The following is a 17234-nucleotide window of genomic DNA, read 5'->3' on the forward strand; positions in this document are numbered from 1 at the left end:
TTAACAAATAAAAAAGAAACTATACATATTTAATATCGCAGTGTGCAGAAATGTCCAAACAATTAAAATATAGTGTTAAAGGTTGTAAATGTAAAAATATATTACATTCCAAAATGGATGATTTCTGGTCACATCACATCCCAGTAAATTGGAATAAAAGGTGATCAAAAAGTCACATACATGCAAATGTGGTACCAATAAAAAAACTACAGATAATAGACCAAAAAAATGGGCCCAAGCTTTCTTATCGTCTTTTGGGTTGACATAAATGCCACCAACTCTTATATCTATCTAAAGTTACTATAGAGGTTTTACATGATCCTTTATACTAATATATAAAAGATTATTGGAAATATATACAGCATTCCTAAGGGTAGGATCACAAGTGACGTATTTTGATGCTGTGTATTTGACTACATATTAAAGCCAATAGGTAGCTGCAGAAAATACACAGCAAAATATGGCACGTGTGACCCTACCCTTAAGGCGATTTCTGTCACTATAAAAGGGGATATATGGGGCATTATGTGTCACTACAGGGGTGATACACTGCACATGACACTACAGGGGTGATACACTGCACATGACACTACAGGGGTGATACACTGCACATGACACTACAGGGGTGACACACTGCACATGACACTACAGGGGTGACACACTGCACATGACACTACAGGGGTGATACACTGCACAGGACACCACAGGGGTGATACACTGCACAGGACACCACAGGGGGTGATACACTGCACATGACACTACAGGGGTGATACACTGCACATGACACTACAGGGGGTGATACACTGCACATGACACTACAGGGGGTGATACACTGCTCATGACACTACAGGGGGTGATACACTGCACATGACACTACAGGGGGTGATACACTGCACATGACACCACAGGGGGTGATACACTGCACATGACACCAACAGGGGGTGATACACTACACATGACACCAACAGGGGGTGATACACTGCACATGACACTACAGGGGTGATACACTGCACATGACACTACAGGGGTGATACACTGCACATGACACTACAGGGGGTGATACACTGCACATGACACTACAGGGGTGATACACTGCAAATGACACTACAGGGGTGATACACTGCAAATGACACTACAGGGGTGATACACTGCACATGACACTACAGGGGTGATACACTGCACAGGACACTACAGGGGTGATACACTGCACATGACACTACAGGGGTGATACACTGCACAGGACACTAAATGGGTGATACACTGCACAGGACACTACAGGGGTGATACACTGCACAGGACACTAAAGGGGTGATACACTGCACAGGACACTACAGGGGTGATACACTGCACATGACACTACAGGGGTGATACACTGCACACGACACTACAGGGGTGATACACTGCACAGGACACTACAGGGGTGATACACTGCACATGACTGTACAGGGGGTGATAAACTGCACATGACACTACAGGGGTGATACACTGCACAGGACACTACAGGGGTGATACACTGCACACGACACTACAGGGGTGATACACTGCACACGACACTACAGGGGTGATACACTGCACACGACACTACAGGGGTGATACACTGCACACGACACTACAGGGGTGATACACTGCACACGACACTACAGGGGTGATACACTGCACACGACACTACAGGGGTGATACACTGCACACGACACTACAGGGGTGATACACTGCACACGACACTACAGGGGTGATACACTGCACAGGACACTACAGGGGTGATACACTGCACACGACACTACAGGGGTGATACACTGCACACGACACTACAGGGGTGATACACTGCACAGGACACTACAGGGGTGATACACTGCACACGACACTACAGGGGTGATACACTGCACAGGACACTACAGGGGTGATACACTGCACAGGACACTACAGGGGTGATACACTGCACATGACTGTACAGGGGGTGATAAACTGCACATGACACTACAGGGGTGATACACTGCACATGACACTACAGGGGTGATACACTGCACATGACACTACAGGGGTGACACACTGCACATGACACTACAGGGGTGACACACTGCACATGACACTACAGGGGTGACACACTGCACATGACACTACAGGGGTGACACACTGCACATGACACTACAGGGGTGACACACTGCACATGACACTACAGGGGTGACACACTGCACATGACACTACAGGGGTGATACACTGCACAGGACACTACAGGGGTGATACACTGCACAGGACACTACAGGGGTGATACACTGCACAGGACACTACAGGGGTGATACACTGCACATGACACTACAGGGGTGATACACTGCACATGACACTACAGGGGTGATACACTGCACAGGACACTACAGGGGTGATACACTGCACAGGACACTACAGGGGTGATACACTGCACACGACACTACAGGGGTGATACACTGCACACGACACTACAGGGGTGATACACTGCACACGACACTACAGGGGTGATACACTGCACACGACACTACAGGGGTGATACACTGCACACGACACTACAGGGGTGATACACTGCACACGACACTACAGGGGTGATACACTGCACACGACACTACAGGGGTGATACAGGACACTACAGGGGTGATACACTGCACAGGACACTACAGGGGTGATACACTGCACAGGACACTACAGGGGTGATACACTGCACAGGACACTACAGGGGTGATACACTGCACAGGACACTACAGGGGTGATACACTGCACAGGACACTACAGGGGTGATACACTGCACAGGACACTACAGGGGTGATACACTGCACAGGACACTACAGGGGTGATACACTGCACAGGACACTACAGGGGTGATACACTGCACAGGACACTACAGGGGTGATACACTGCACATGACACTACAGGGGGTGATACACTGCACATGACACTACAGGGGGTGATACACTGCACATGACACTACAGGGGGTGATACACTGCACATGACACTACAGGGGGTGATACACTGCACATGACACTACAGGGGGTGATACACTGCACATGACACTACAGGGGTGATACACTGCACATGACACTACAGGGGTGATACACTGCACATGACACTACAGGGGTGATACACTGCAAATGACACTACAGGGGTGATACACTGCACATGACACTACAGGGGGTGATACACTGCACATGACACCACAGGGGTGATACACTGCACAGGACACCACAGGGGTGATACACTGCACAGGACACTACAGGGGGTGATACACTGCACATGACACTACAGGGGTGATACACTGCACATGACACTACAGGGGGTGATACACTGCACAGGACACCACAGGGGTGATACACTGCACAGGACACTACAGGGGTGATACACTGCACAGGACACTACAGGGGTGATACACTGCACAGGACACTACAGGGGTGATACACTGCACAGGACACTACAGGGGGTGATACACTGCACATGACACTACAGGGGTGATACACTGCACATGACACTACAGGGGTGATACACTGCACATGACACTACAGGGGGTGATACACTGCACAGGACACTACAGGGGTGATACACTGCACATGACACTACAGGGGTGATACACTGCACATGACACTACAGGGGTGATACACTGCACATGACACTACAGGGGTGATACACTGCACATGACACTACAGGGGTGATACACTGCACAGGACACTACAGGGGTGATACACTGCACAGGACACTACAGGGGTGATACACTGCACAGGACACTACAGGGGTGATACACTGCACAGGACACTACAGGGGTGATACACTGCACATGACACTACAGGGGGTGATACACTGCAAATGACACTACAGGGGTGATACACTGCACATGACACCACAGGGGTGATACACTGCACATGACACTACAGGGGGTGATACACTGCACATGACACTACAGGGGGTGATACACTGCACATGACACTACAGGGGTGATACACCGCACATGACACTACAGGGGTGATACACCGCACATGACACCACAGTGGTGATACACCGCACATGACACTACAGGGGGTGATACACCGCACATGACCCTACAGGGGGTGATACACTGCACATGACACTACAGGGGGTGATACACTGCACATGACACTACACGGGGTGATACACTGCACAGGACACCACAGGGGTGATACACTGCACAGGACACCACAGGGGGTGATACACTGCACATGACACCACAGGGGTGATACACTGCACAGGACACCACAGGGGTGATACACTGCACAGGACACCACAGGGGTGATACACTGCACAGGACACCACAGGGGGTGATACACTGCACATGACACTACAGGGGTGATACACTGCACATGACACTACAGGGGGTGATACACTGCACATGACACTACAGGGGGTGATACACTGCTCATGACACTACAGGGGGTGATACACTGCACATGACACTACAGGGGGTGATACACTGCACATGACACCACAGGGGGTGATACACTGCACATGACACCAACAGGGGGTGATACACTACACATGACACCAACAGGGGGTGATACACTGCACATGACACTACAGGGGGTGATACACTGCTCATGACACTACAGGGGGTGATACACTGCACATGACACTACAGGGGTGATACACTGCACATGACACTACAGGGGGTGATACACTGCACATGACACTACAGGGGGTGATACACTGCACATGACACTACAGGGGTGATACACTGCAAATGACACTACAGGGGTGATACACTGCAAATGACACTACAGGGGTGATACACTGCACATGACACTACAGGGGTGATACACTGCACATGACACTACAGGGGGTGATACACTGCACAGGACACTACAGGGGTGATACACTGCACATGACACTACAGGGGTGATACACTGCACATGACACTACAGGGGGTGATACACTGCACAGGACACTACAGGGGTGATACACTGCACATGACACTACAGGGGGTGATACACTGCACATGACACTACAGGGGTGATACACTGCACATGACACTACAGGGGTGATACACTGCACATGACACTACAGGGGGTGATACACTGCACAGGACACTACAGGGGTGATACACTGCACATGACACTACAGGGGTGATACACTGCACATGACACTACAGGGGTGATACACTGCACAGGACACTACAGGGGTGATACACTGCACATGACACTACAGGGGGTGATACACTGCACATGACACTACAGGGGTGATACACTGCACATGACACTACAGGGGTGATACACTGCACATGACACTACAGGGGGTGATACACTGCACAGGACACTACAGGGGTGATACACTGCACATGACACTACAGGGGTGATACACTGCACATGACACTACAGGGGTGATACACTGCACAGGACACTACAGGGGTGATACACTGCACAGGACACTACAGGGGTGATACACTGCACATGACACTACAGGGGGTGATACACTGCAAATGACACTACAGGGGTGATACACTGCACATGACACTACAGGGGTGATACACTGCACATGACACTACAGGGGGTGATACACTGCACATGACACTACAGGGGTGATACACTGCAAATGACACTACAGGGGTGATACACTGCAAATGACACTACAGGGGTGATACACTGCACATGACACTACAGGGGTGATACACTGCACAGGACACTACAGGGGTGATACACTGCACATGACACTACAGGGGTGATACACTGCACAGGACACTAAATGGGTGATACACTGCACAGGACACTACAGGGGTGATACACTGCACAGGACACTAAAGGGGTGATACACTGCACAGGACACTACAGGGGTGATACACTGCACATGACACTACAGGGGTGATACACTGCACATGACACTACAGGGGTGATACACTGCACATGACACTACAGGGGTGATACACTGCACATGACACTACAGGGGTGATACACTGCACACGACACTACAGGGGTGATACACTGCACACGACACTACAGGGGTGATACACTGCACACGACACTACAGGGGTGATACACCGCACAGGACACTACAGGGGTGATACACCGCACACGACACTACAGGGGTGATACACCGCACATGACACCACAGGGGTGATACACCGCACATGACACTACAGGGGTGATACACCGCACATGACACTACAGGGGGTGATACACTGCACATGACACTACAGGGGTGATACACCGCACATGACACTACAGGGGGTGATACACCGCACATGACACTACAGGGGGTGATACACCGCACATGACACTACAGGGGTGATACACCGCACATGACACTACAGGGGGTGATACACTGCACAGGACACTACAGGGGTGATACACTGCACAGGACACTACAGGGGTGATACACTGCACAGGACACTACAGGGGTGATACACTGCACAGGACACTACAGGGGTGATACACTGCACATGACACTACAGGGGGTGATACACTGCAAATGACACTACAGGGGTGATACACTGCACATGACACTACAGGGGTGATACACTGCACATGACACTACAGGGGGTGATACACTGCACATGACACTACAGGGGTGATACACTGCAAATGACACTACAGGGGTGATACACTGCAAATGACACTACAGGGGTGATACACTGCACATGACACTACAGGGGTGATACACTGCACAGGACACTACAGGGGTGATACACTGCACATGACACTACAGGGGTGATACACTGCACAGGACACTAAATGGGTGATACACTGCACAGGACACTACAGGGGTGATACACTGCACAGGACACTAAAGGGGTGATACACTGCACAGGACACTACAGGGGTGATACACTGCACATGACACTACAGGGGTGATACACTGCACATGACACTACAGGGGTGATACACTGCACATGACACTACAGGGGTGATACACTGCACATGACACTACAGGGGTGATACACTGCACATGACACTACAGGGGTGATACACTGCACATGACACTACAGGGGTGATACACTGCACACGACACTACAGGGGTGATACACTGCACAGGACACTACAGGGGTGATACACCGCACACGACACTACAGGGGTGATACACCGCACATGACACCACAGGGGTGATACACCGCACATGACACTACAGGGGTGATACACCGCACATGACACTACAGGGGGTGATACACCGCACATGACACTACAGGGGGTGATACACCGCACATGACACTACAGGGGTGATACACTGCACATGACACTACAGGGGGTGATACACTGCACATGACACTACAGGGGTGATACACTGCACAGGACACTACAGGGGTGATACACTGCACAGGACACTACAGGGGTGATACACTGCACAGGACACTACAGGGGTGATACACTGCACATGACACTACAGGGGGTGATACACTGCAAATGACACTACAGGGGTGATACACTGCACATGACACTACAGGGGTGATACACTGCACATGACACTACAGGGGGTGATACACTGCACATGACACTACAGGGGTGATACACTGCAAATGACACTACAGGGGTGATACACTGCAAATGACACTACAGGGGTGATACACTGCACATGACACTACAGGGGTGATACACTGCACAGGACACTACAGGGGTGATACACTGCACAGGACACTACAGGGGTGATACACTGCACAGGACACTACAGGGGTGATACACCGCACACGACACTACAGGGGTGATACACCGCACATGACACCACAGGGGTGATACACCGCACATGACACTACAGGGGTGATACACTGCACATGACACTACAGGGGGTGATACACTGCAAATGACACTACAGGGGTGATACACTGCACATGACACTACAGGGGTGATACACTGCACATGACACTACAGGGGGTGATACACTGCACATGACACTACAGGGGTGATACACTGCACATGACACTACAGGGGTGATACACTGCAAATGAAACTACAGGGGTGATACACTGCACATGACACTACAGGGGTGATACACTGCACATGACACTACAGGGGTGATACACTGCACACGACACTACAGGGGTGATACACTGCACAGGACACTACAGGGGTGATACACTGCACATGACACTACAGGGGTGATACACTGCACAGGACACTAAATGGGTGATACACTGCACAGGACACTACAGGGGTGATACACTGCACAGGACACTAAAGGGGTGATACACTGCACAGGACACTACAGGGGTGATACACTGCACATGACACTACAGGGGTGATACACTGCACATGACACTACAGGGGTGATACACTGCACATGACACTACAGGGGTGATACACTGCACATGACACTACAGGGGTGATACACTGCACATGACACTACAGGGGTGATACACTGCACATGACACTACAGGGGTGATACACTGCACATGACACTACAGGGGTGATACACTGCACACGACACTACAGGGGTGATACACTGCACAGGACACTACAGGGGTGATACACCGCACACGACACTACAGGGGTGATACACCGCACATGACACCACAGGGGTGATACACCGCACATGACACTACAGGGGTGATACACTGCACATGACACTACAGGGGGTGATACACCGCACATGACACTACAGGGGGTGATACACCGCACATGACACTACAGGGGTGATACACTGCACATGACACTACAGGGGGTGATACACTGCACATGACACTACAGGGGTGATACACTGCACAGGACACTACAGGGGTGATACACTGCACAGGACACTACAGGGGTGATACACTGCACAGGACACTACAGGGGTGATACACTGCACATGACACTACAGGGGGTGATACACTGCAAATGACACTACAGGGGTGATACACTGCACATGACACTACAGGGGTGATACACTGCACATGACACTACAGGGGGTGATACACTGCACATGACACTACAGGGGTGATACACTGCAAATGACACTACAGGGGTGATACACTGCAAATGACACTACAGGGGTGATACACTGCACATGACACTACAGGGGTGATACACTGCACAGGACACTACAGGGGTGATACACTGCACAGGACACTACAGGGGTGATACACTGCACAGGACACTACAGGGGTGATACACCGCACACGACACTACAGGGGTGATACACCGCACATGACACCACAGGGGTGATACACCGCACATGACACTACAGGGGTGATACACTGCACATGACACTACAGGGGGTGATACACTGCAAATGACACTACAGGGGTGATACACTGCACATGACACTACAGGGGTGATACACTGCACATGACACTACAGGGGGTGATACACTGCACATGACACTACAGGGGTGATACACTGCACATGACACTACAGGGGTGATACACTGCAAATGACACTACAGGGGTGATACACTGCACATGACACTACAGGGGTGATACACTGCACATGACACTACAGGGGTGATACACTGCACACGACACTACAGGGGTGATACACTGCACAGGACACTACAGGGGTGATACACCGCACACGACACTACAGGGGTGATACACCGCACATGACACCACAGGGGTGATACACCGCACATGACACTACAGGGGTGATACACTGCACAGGACACTACAGGGGGTGATACACCGCACATGACACTACAGGGGGTGATACACCGCACATGACACTACAGGGGTGATACACTGCACATGACACTACAGGGGGTGATACACTGCACATGACACTACAGGGGTGATACACTGCACAGGACACTACAGGGGTGATACACTGCACAGGACACTACAGGGGTGATACACTGCACAGGACACTACAGGGGTGATACACTGCACATGACACTACAGGGGGTGATACACTGCAAATGACACTACAGGGGTGATACACTGCACATGACACTACAGGGGTGATACACTGCACATGACACTACAGGGGGTGATACACTGCACATGACACTACAGGGGTGATACACTGCAAATGACACTACAGGGGTGATACACTGCAAATGACACTACAGGGGTGATACACTGCACATGACACTACAGGGGTGATACACTGCACAGGACACTACAGGGGTGATACACTGCACAGGACACTACAGGGGTGATACACTGCACAGGACACTACAGGGGTGATACACCGCACACGACACTACAGGGGTGATACACCGCACATGACACCACAGGGGTGATACACCGCACATGACACCACAGGGGTGATACACTGCACATGACACTACAGGGGGTGATACACTGCAAATGACACTACAGGGGTGATACACTGCACATGACACTACAGGGGTGATACACTGCACATGACACTACAGGGGGTGATACACTGCACATGACACTACAGGGGTGATACACTGCACATGACACTACAGGGGTGATACACTGCAAATGACACTACAGGGGTGATACACTGCACATGACACTACAGGGGTGATACACTGCACATGACACTACAGGGGTGATACACTGCACACGACACTACAGGGGTGATACACTGCACAGGACACTACAGGGGTGATACACCGCACACGACACTACAGGGGTGATACACCGCACATGACACCACAGGGGTGATACACCGCACATGACACTACAGGGGTGATACACCGCACATGACACTACAGGGGTGATACACTGCACATGACACTACAGGGGGTGATACACTGCAAATGACACTACAGGGGTGATACACTGCACATGACACTACAGGGGTGATACACTGCACATGACACTACAGGGGGTGATACACTGCACATGACACTACAGGGGTGATACACTGCACATGACACTACAGGGGTGATACACTGCAAATGACACTACAGGGGTGATACACTGCACATGACACTACAGGGGTGATACACTGCACATGACACTACAGGGGTGATACACTGCACACGACACTACAGGGGTGATACACTGCACAGGACACTACAGGGGTGATACACCGCACACGACACTACAGCGGTGATACACCGCACATGACACCACAGGGGTGATACACCGCACATGACACTACAGGGGTGATACACTGCACATGACACTACAGGGGGTGATACACTGCACATGACACTACAGGGGTGATACACTGCACATGACACTACAGGGGGTGATACACCGCACATGACACTACAGGGGGTGATACACCGCACATGACACTACAGGGGTGATACACTGCACATGACACTACAGGGGGTGATACACTGCACATGACACTACAGGGGTGATACACTGCACAGGACACTACAGGGGTGATACACTGCACAGGACACTACAGGGGTGATACACTGCACATGACACTACAGGGGGTGATACACTGCACATGACACTACAGGGGGTGATACACTGCACAGGACACTACAGGGGTGATACACTGCACATGACACTACAGGGGGTGATACACTGCACAGGACACTACAGGGGTGATACACTGCACATGACACTACAGGGGGTGATACACTGCACATGACACTACAGGGGGTGATACACTGCACATGACACTACAGGGGTGATACACCGCACATGACACTACAGGGGTGATACACCGCACATGACACTACAGGGGGTGATACACTGCACATGACACTACAGGGGTGATACACTGCACATGACACTACAGGGGGTGATACACTGCACAGGACACTACAGGGGTGATACACTGCACATGACACTACAGGGGGTGATACACTGCACATGACACTACAGGGGGTGATACACTGCACATGACACTACAGGGGTGATACACCGCACATGACACCACAGGGGTGATACACCGCACATGACACTACAGGGGTGATACACTGCACATGACACTACAGGGGGTGATACACTGCAAATGACACTACAGGGGTGATACACTGCACATGACACTACAGGGGTGATACACTGCACATGACACTACAGGGGGTGATACACTGCACATGACACTACAGGGGTGATACACTGCACATGACACTACAGGGGTGATACACTGCAAATGACACTACAGGGGTGATACACTGCACATGACACTACAGGGGTGATACACTGCACATGACACTACAGGGGTGATACACTGCACACGACACTACAGGGGTGATACACTGCACAGGACACTACAGGGGTGATACACCGCACACGACACTACAGGGGTGATACACCGCACATGACACCACAGGGGTGATACACCGCACATGACACTACAGGGGTGATACACTGCACAGGACACTACAGGGGGTGATACACCGCACATGACACTACAGGGGGTGATACACCGCACATGACACTACAGGGGTGATACACTGCACATGACACTACAGGGGGTGATACACTGCACATGACACTACAGGGGTGATACACTGCACAGGACACTACAGGGGTGATACACTGCACAGGACACTACAGGGGTGATACACTGCACAGGACACTACAGGGGTGATACACTGCACATGACACTACAGGGGGTGATACACTGCAAATGACACTACAGGGGTGATACACTGCACATGACACTACAGGGGTGATACACTGCACATGACACTACAGGGGGTGATACACTGCACATGACACTACAGGGGTGATACACTGCAAATGACACTACAGGGGTGATACACTGCAAATGACACTACAGGGGTGATACACTGCACATGACACTACAGGGGTGATACACTGCACAGGACACTACAGGGGTGATACACTGCACAGGACACTACAGGGGTGATACACTGCACAGGACACTACAGGGGTGATACACCGCACACGACACTACAGGGGTGATACACCGCACATGACACCACAGGGGTGATACACCGCACATGACACCACAGGGGTGATACACTGCACATGACACTACAGGGGGTGATACACTGCAAATGACACTACAGGGGTGATACACTGCACATGACACTACAGGGGTGATACACTGCACATGACACTACAGGGGGTGATACACTGCACATGACACTACAGGGGTGATACACTGCACATGACACTACAGGGGTGATACACTGCAAATGACACTACAGGGGTGATACACTGCACATGACACTACAGGGGTGATACACTGCACATGACACTACAGGGGTGATACACTGCACACGACACTACAGGGGTGATACACCGCACATGACACTACAGGGGTGATACACCGCACATGACACTACAGGGGTGATACACTGCACATGACACTACAGGGGGTGATACACTGCAAATGACACTACAGGGGTGATACACTGCACATGACACTACAGGGGTGATACACTGCACATGACACTACAGGGGGTGATACACTGCACATGACACTACAGGGGTGATACACTGCACATGACACTACAGGGGTGATACACTGCAAATGACACTACAGGGGTGATACACTGCACATGACACTACAGGGGTGATACACTGCACATGACACTACAGGGGTGATACACTGCACACGACACTACAGGGGTGATACACTGCACAGGACACTACAGGGGTGATACACCGCACACGACACTACAGCGGTGATACACCGCACATGACACCACAGGGGTGATACACCGCACATGACACTACAGGGGTGATACACTGCACATGACACTACAGGGGGTGATACACTGCACATGACACTACAGGGGTGATACACTGCACATGACACTACAGGGGGTGATACACCGCACATGACACTACAGGGGGTGATACACCGCACATGACACTACAGGGGTGATACACTGCACATGACACTACAGGGGGTGATACACTGCACATGACACTACAGGGGTGATACACTGCACAGGACACTACAGGGGTGATACACTGCACAGGACACTACAGGGGTGATACACTGCACATGACACTACAGGGGGTGATACACTGCACATGACACTACAGGGGGTGATACACTGCACAGGACACTACAGGGGTGATACACTGCACATGACACTACAGGGGGTGATACACTGCACAGGACACTACAGGGGTGATACACTGCACATGACACTACAGGGGGTGATACACTGCACATGACACTACAGGGGGTGATACACTGCACATGACACTACAGGGGTGATACACCGCACATGACACTACAGGGGTGATACACCGCACATGACACTACAGGGGGTGATACACTGCACATGACACTACAGGGGTGATACACTGCACATGACACTACAGGGGGTGATACACTGCACAGGACACTACAGGGGTGATACACTGCACATGACACTACAGGGGGTGATACACTGCACATGACACTACAGGGGGTGATACACTGCACATGACACTACAGGGGTGATACACTGCACATGACACTACAGGGGTGATACACTGCACAGGACACTACAGGGGTGATACACTGCACATGACACTACAGGGGTGATACACTGCACATGACACTACAGGGGGTGATACACTGCACATGACACTACAGGGGTGATACACTGCACATGACACTACAGGGGTGATACACTGCACATGACACTACAGGGGGTGATACACCGCACATGACACTACAGGGGTGATACACTGCACATGACAGTACAGGGGTGATACACTGCACATGACACTACAGGGGGTGATACACTGCACATGACACTACAGGGGTGATACACTGCACATGACAGTACAGGGGTGATACACTGCACATGACACTACAGGGGGTGATACACTGCACATGACAGTACAGGGGTGATACACTGCACATGACACTACAGGGGTGATACACTGCACATGACACTACAGGGGTGATACACTTCAGGGGTGACAATACCTATGTAGTCACATACTGGGGATCACTGCTGTGTATAATGTATGGACATGAGCGCAGCTGTAGGACTCTGTATACTGGTGATTCCTATGACAGGCTGCGCAGCTCATGACATGAATCATGTATGGACGTCACTATCAATGTCCTCTTATAGGAATGAAGAGGCAGCGTTATACCCGAGCACTCACCAACATCACCATAGCGGAAATACGAGCAGCGCAGCCTCCTGACGTCACGACTCCCAGTTTCGCGCTACGATGGTGATTGGTTTGTATCCAGTCTACAACGTGTAAGACGTCACGGTCACGTGACTGTATCACTAGAGGGTGATGGGCTCATTCACGTATGTAGGCTGACCATTGTTTGTGCTTGGTGTGTACACAAGTGTAGAGTGTGTGAGCTGTGCATTGTGTGTATACAGTGTGCTGTGTCATGTGAGCTGTGCATTGTGTGTGTATACAGTGTGCTGTGTAATGTGTATATACAGTGTGCTGTGTAACGTGTGTCAGTTGTGCATTGTGTGTATACAGTGTGCTGTGTCATGTGAGCTGTGCATTGTGTGTGTATACAGTGTGCTGTGTAATGTGTGTTGTGCATTGTGTGTGTGTGTGGACAGTGTGCTGTGTAATGTGTGTCAGTTGTGGATTGTGTGTGGACAGTGTGCTGTGTAATGTGTGTCAGTTGTGGATTGTGTGTGGACAGTGTGCTGTGTAATGTGTGTCAGTTGTGGATTGTGTGTGGACAGTGTGCTGTGTAATGTGTGTGAGCTGTGCATTGTGTGTATACAGTGTGCTGTGTCATGTGAGCTGTGCATTGTGTGTGTATACAGTGTGCTGTGTAATGTGTTGTGCATTTTGTGTGTGTGTGTGTGTGTGTGTGTGTGTGTGGACAGTGTGCTGTGTAATGTGTGTCAGTTGTGGATTGTGTGTGGACAGTGTGCTGTGTAATGTGTGTGAGCTGTGCATTGTGTGTGTATACAGTGTGCTGTGTAATGTGTGTCAGTTGTGGATTGTGTGTGGACAGTGTGCTGTGTAATGTGTGTGAGCTGTGCATTGTGTGTATACAGTGTGCTGTGTCATGTGAGCTGTGCATTGTGTGTGTATACAGTGTGCTGTGTAATGTGTTGTGCATTGTGTGTGTGTGTGGACAGTGTGCTGTGTAATGTGTGTCAGTTGTGGATTGTGTGTGGACAGTGTGCTGTGTAATGTGTGTGAGCTGTGCATTGTGTGTGTATACAGTGTGCTGTGTAATGTGTGTCAGTTGTGGATTGTGTGTATACAGTGTGCTGTGTAATGTGTGTGAGCTGTGCATTGTGTGTGTATACAGTGTGCTGTGTAATGTGTCAGTTGTGCATTGTGTGTGTATATACAGTGTGCTGTGGAATTTGTGTGTGTATACAGTGTGCTGTGTAATGTGTGTCAGTTGTGCATTGTGTGTATACAGTGTGTGTGTATATATATATATATATATAGTGTGCTGTGTAATGTGTGTGTGTATACAGTGTGCTGTGTAATGTGTGTCAGTTGTGCATTGTGTGTATACAGTGTGTGTGTGTATATATATATATAGTGTGCTGTGTAATGTGTGTGTGTGTGTGTGTGTGTGTGTGTATATACAGTGTGCTGTGTAGTGTGTTAGTTGTGCATTGTGTGTAATGTGTGTCAGTTGTGCATTGTGTGTAATGTGTGTCAGTTGTGCATTGTGTGTGTATACAGTGTGCTGTGTAGTGTGTCAGTTGTGCATTGTGTGTAATGTGTGTCAGTTGTGCATTGTGTGTGTATACAGTGTGCTGTGTAGTGTGTCAGTTGTGCATTGTGTGTAATGTGTGTCAGTTGTGCATTGTGTGTAATGTGTGTCAGTTGTGCATTGTGTGTGTGTATACAGTGTGCTGTGTAGTGTGTTAGTTGTGCATTGTGTGTAATGTGTGTCAGTTGTGCATTGTGTGTGTGTATACAGTGTGCTGTGTAGTGTGTTAGTTGTGCATTGTGTGTAATGTGTGTCAGTTGTGCATTGTGTGTAATGTGTGTCAGTTGTGCATTGTGTGTGTGTGTATACAGTGTGCTGTGTAGTGTGTTAGTTGTGCATTGTGTGTAATGTGTGTCAGTTGTGTGCAGGAGACACCACCTTTAGACTCCAGCCCCTGAACCCCTCAGCAGCTCTCACATATGGATGAGCCTCTGGACCTCTGTAAATGTTGGCAGCATGGTGCCCCAGCATGCACTGTTTCCTTCTGATGCTACTTGGGGGTCTTTGAGGACAGACCCTTACAATCAGTCCTTACCGCCACTTCTACAGTTAGTTGGCAGTTCAGAGTCCATTTTAATCTGATCAAAAGAGTTTTGAGTGTAAATGTATAGAATGAGAATAAAATAAAAATGAATGGGGGAAAAAAGAGTTTTGTTTTCTAGAAGGACTCTGCTCCGGCACTACATGTGCAGCCACTGCTCAGGTGCTTTTCATATCTCAAGTTGACATGACACATTGACACAAAATAGAATTATGACTCAAGGAAAGTGGGGATAAAAATTACTTTGTAATTCAGGCCTGGTTACTAAGGGGTTAAACTGTTGTACCAGTGACCA

At 50.1% G+C, this 17234-nt stretch overlaps 1 protein-coding gene across 3 annotated transcripts in view; it reads right to left on the reverse strand.

Moving 5' to 3' along the window:
• ANAPC4 (anaphase promoting complex subunit 4) overlaps positions 1-14973 on the reverse strand; it is a 70939-nt gene extending 55966 nt beyond the window's left edge. Inside the window, exon 1 of one of the 3 annotated variants that reach the window (XM_056541908.1) lies at positions 14841-14973. The gene's annotated coding sequence lies outside the window, so the exon portion shown is untranslated. Of the gene's footprint in view, positions 1-14655; positions 14781-14840 lie in introns of those variants that run through there. The other 2 variants (XM_056541909.1, XM_056541910.1) reach the window with 2 other exon arrangements.
• Positions 14974-17234: the final 2261 nt, after the last annotated feature.

Source organism: Hyla sarda, chromosome 10 (genome assembly GCF_029499605.1).
Source record: "Hyla sarda isolate aHylSar1 chromosome 10, aHylSar1.hap1, whole genome shotgun sequence".
NCBI classification, from domain to species: Eukaryota; Metazoa; Chordata; class Amphibia; order Anura; family Hylidae; genus Hyla; species Hyla sarda.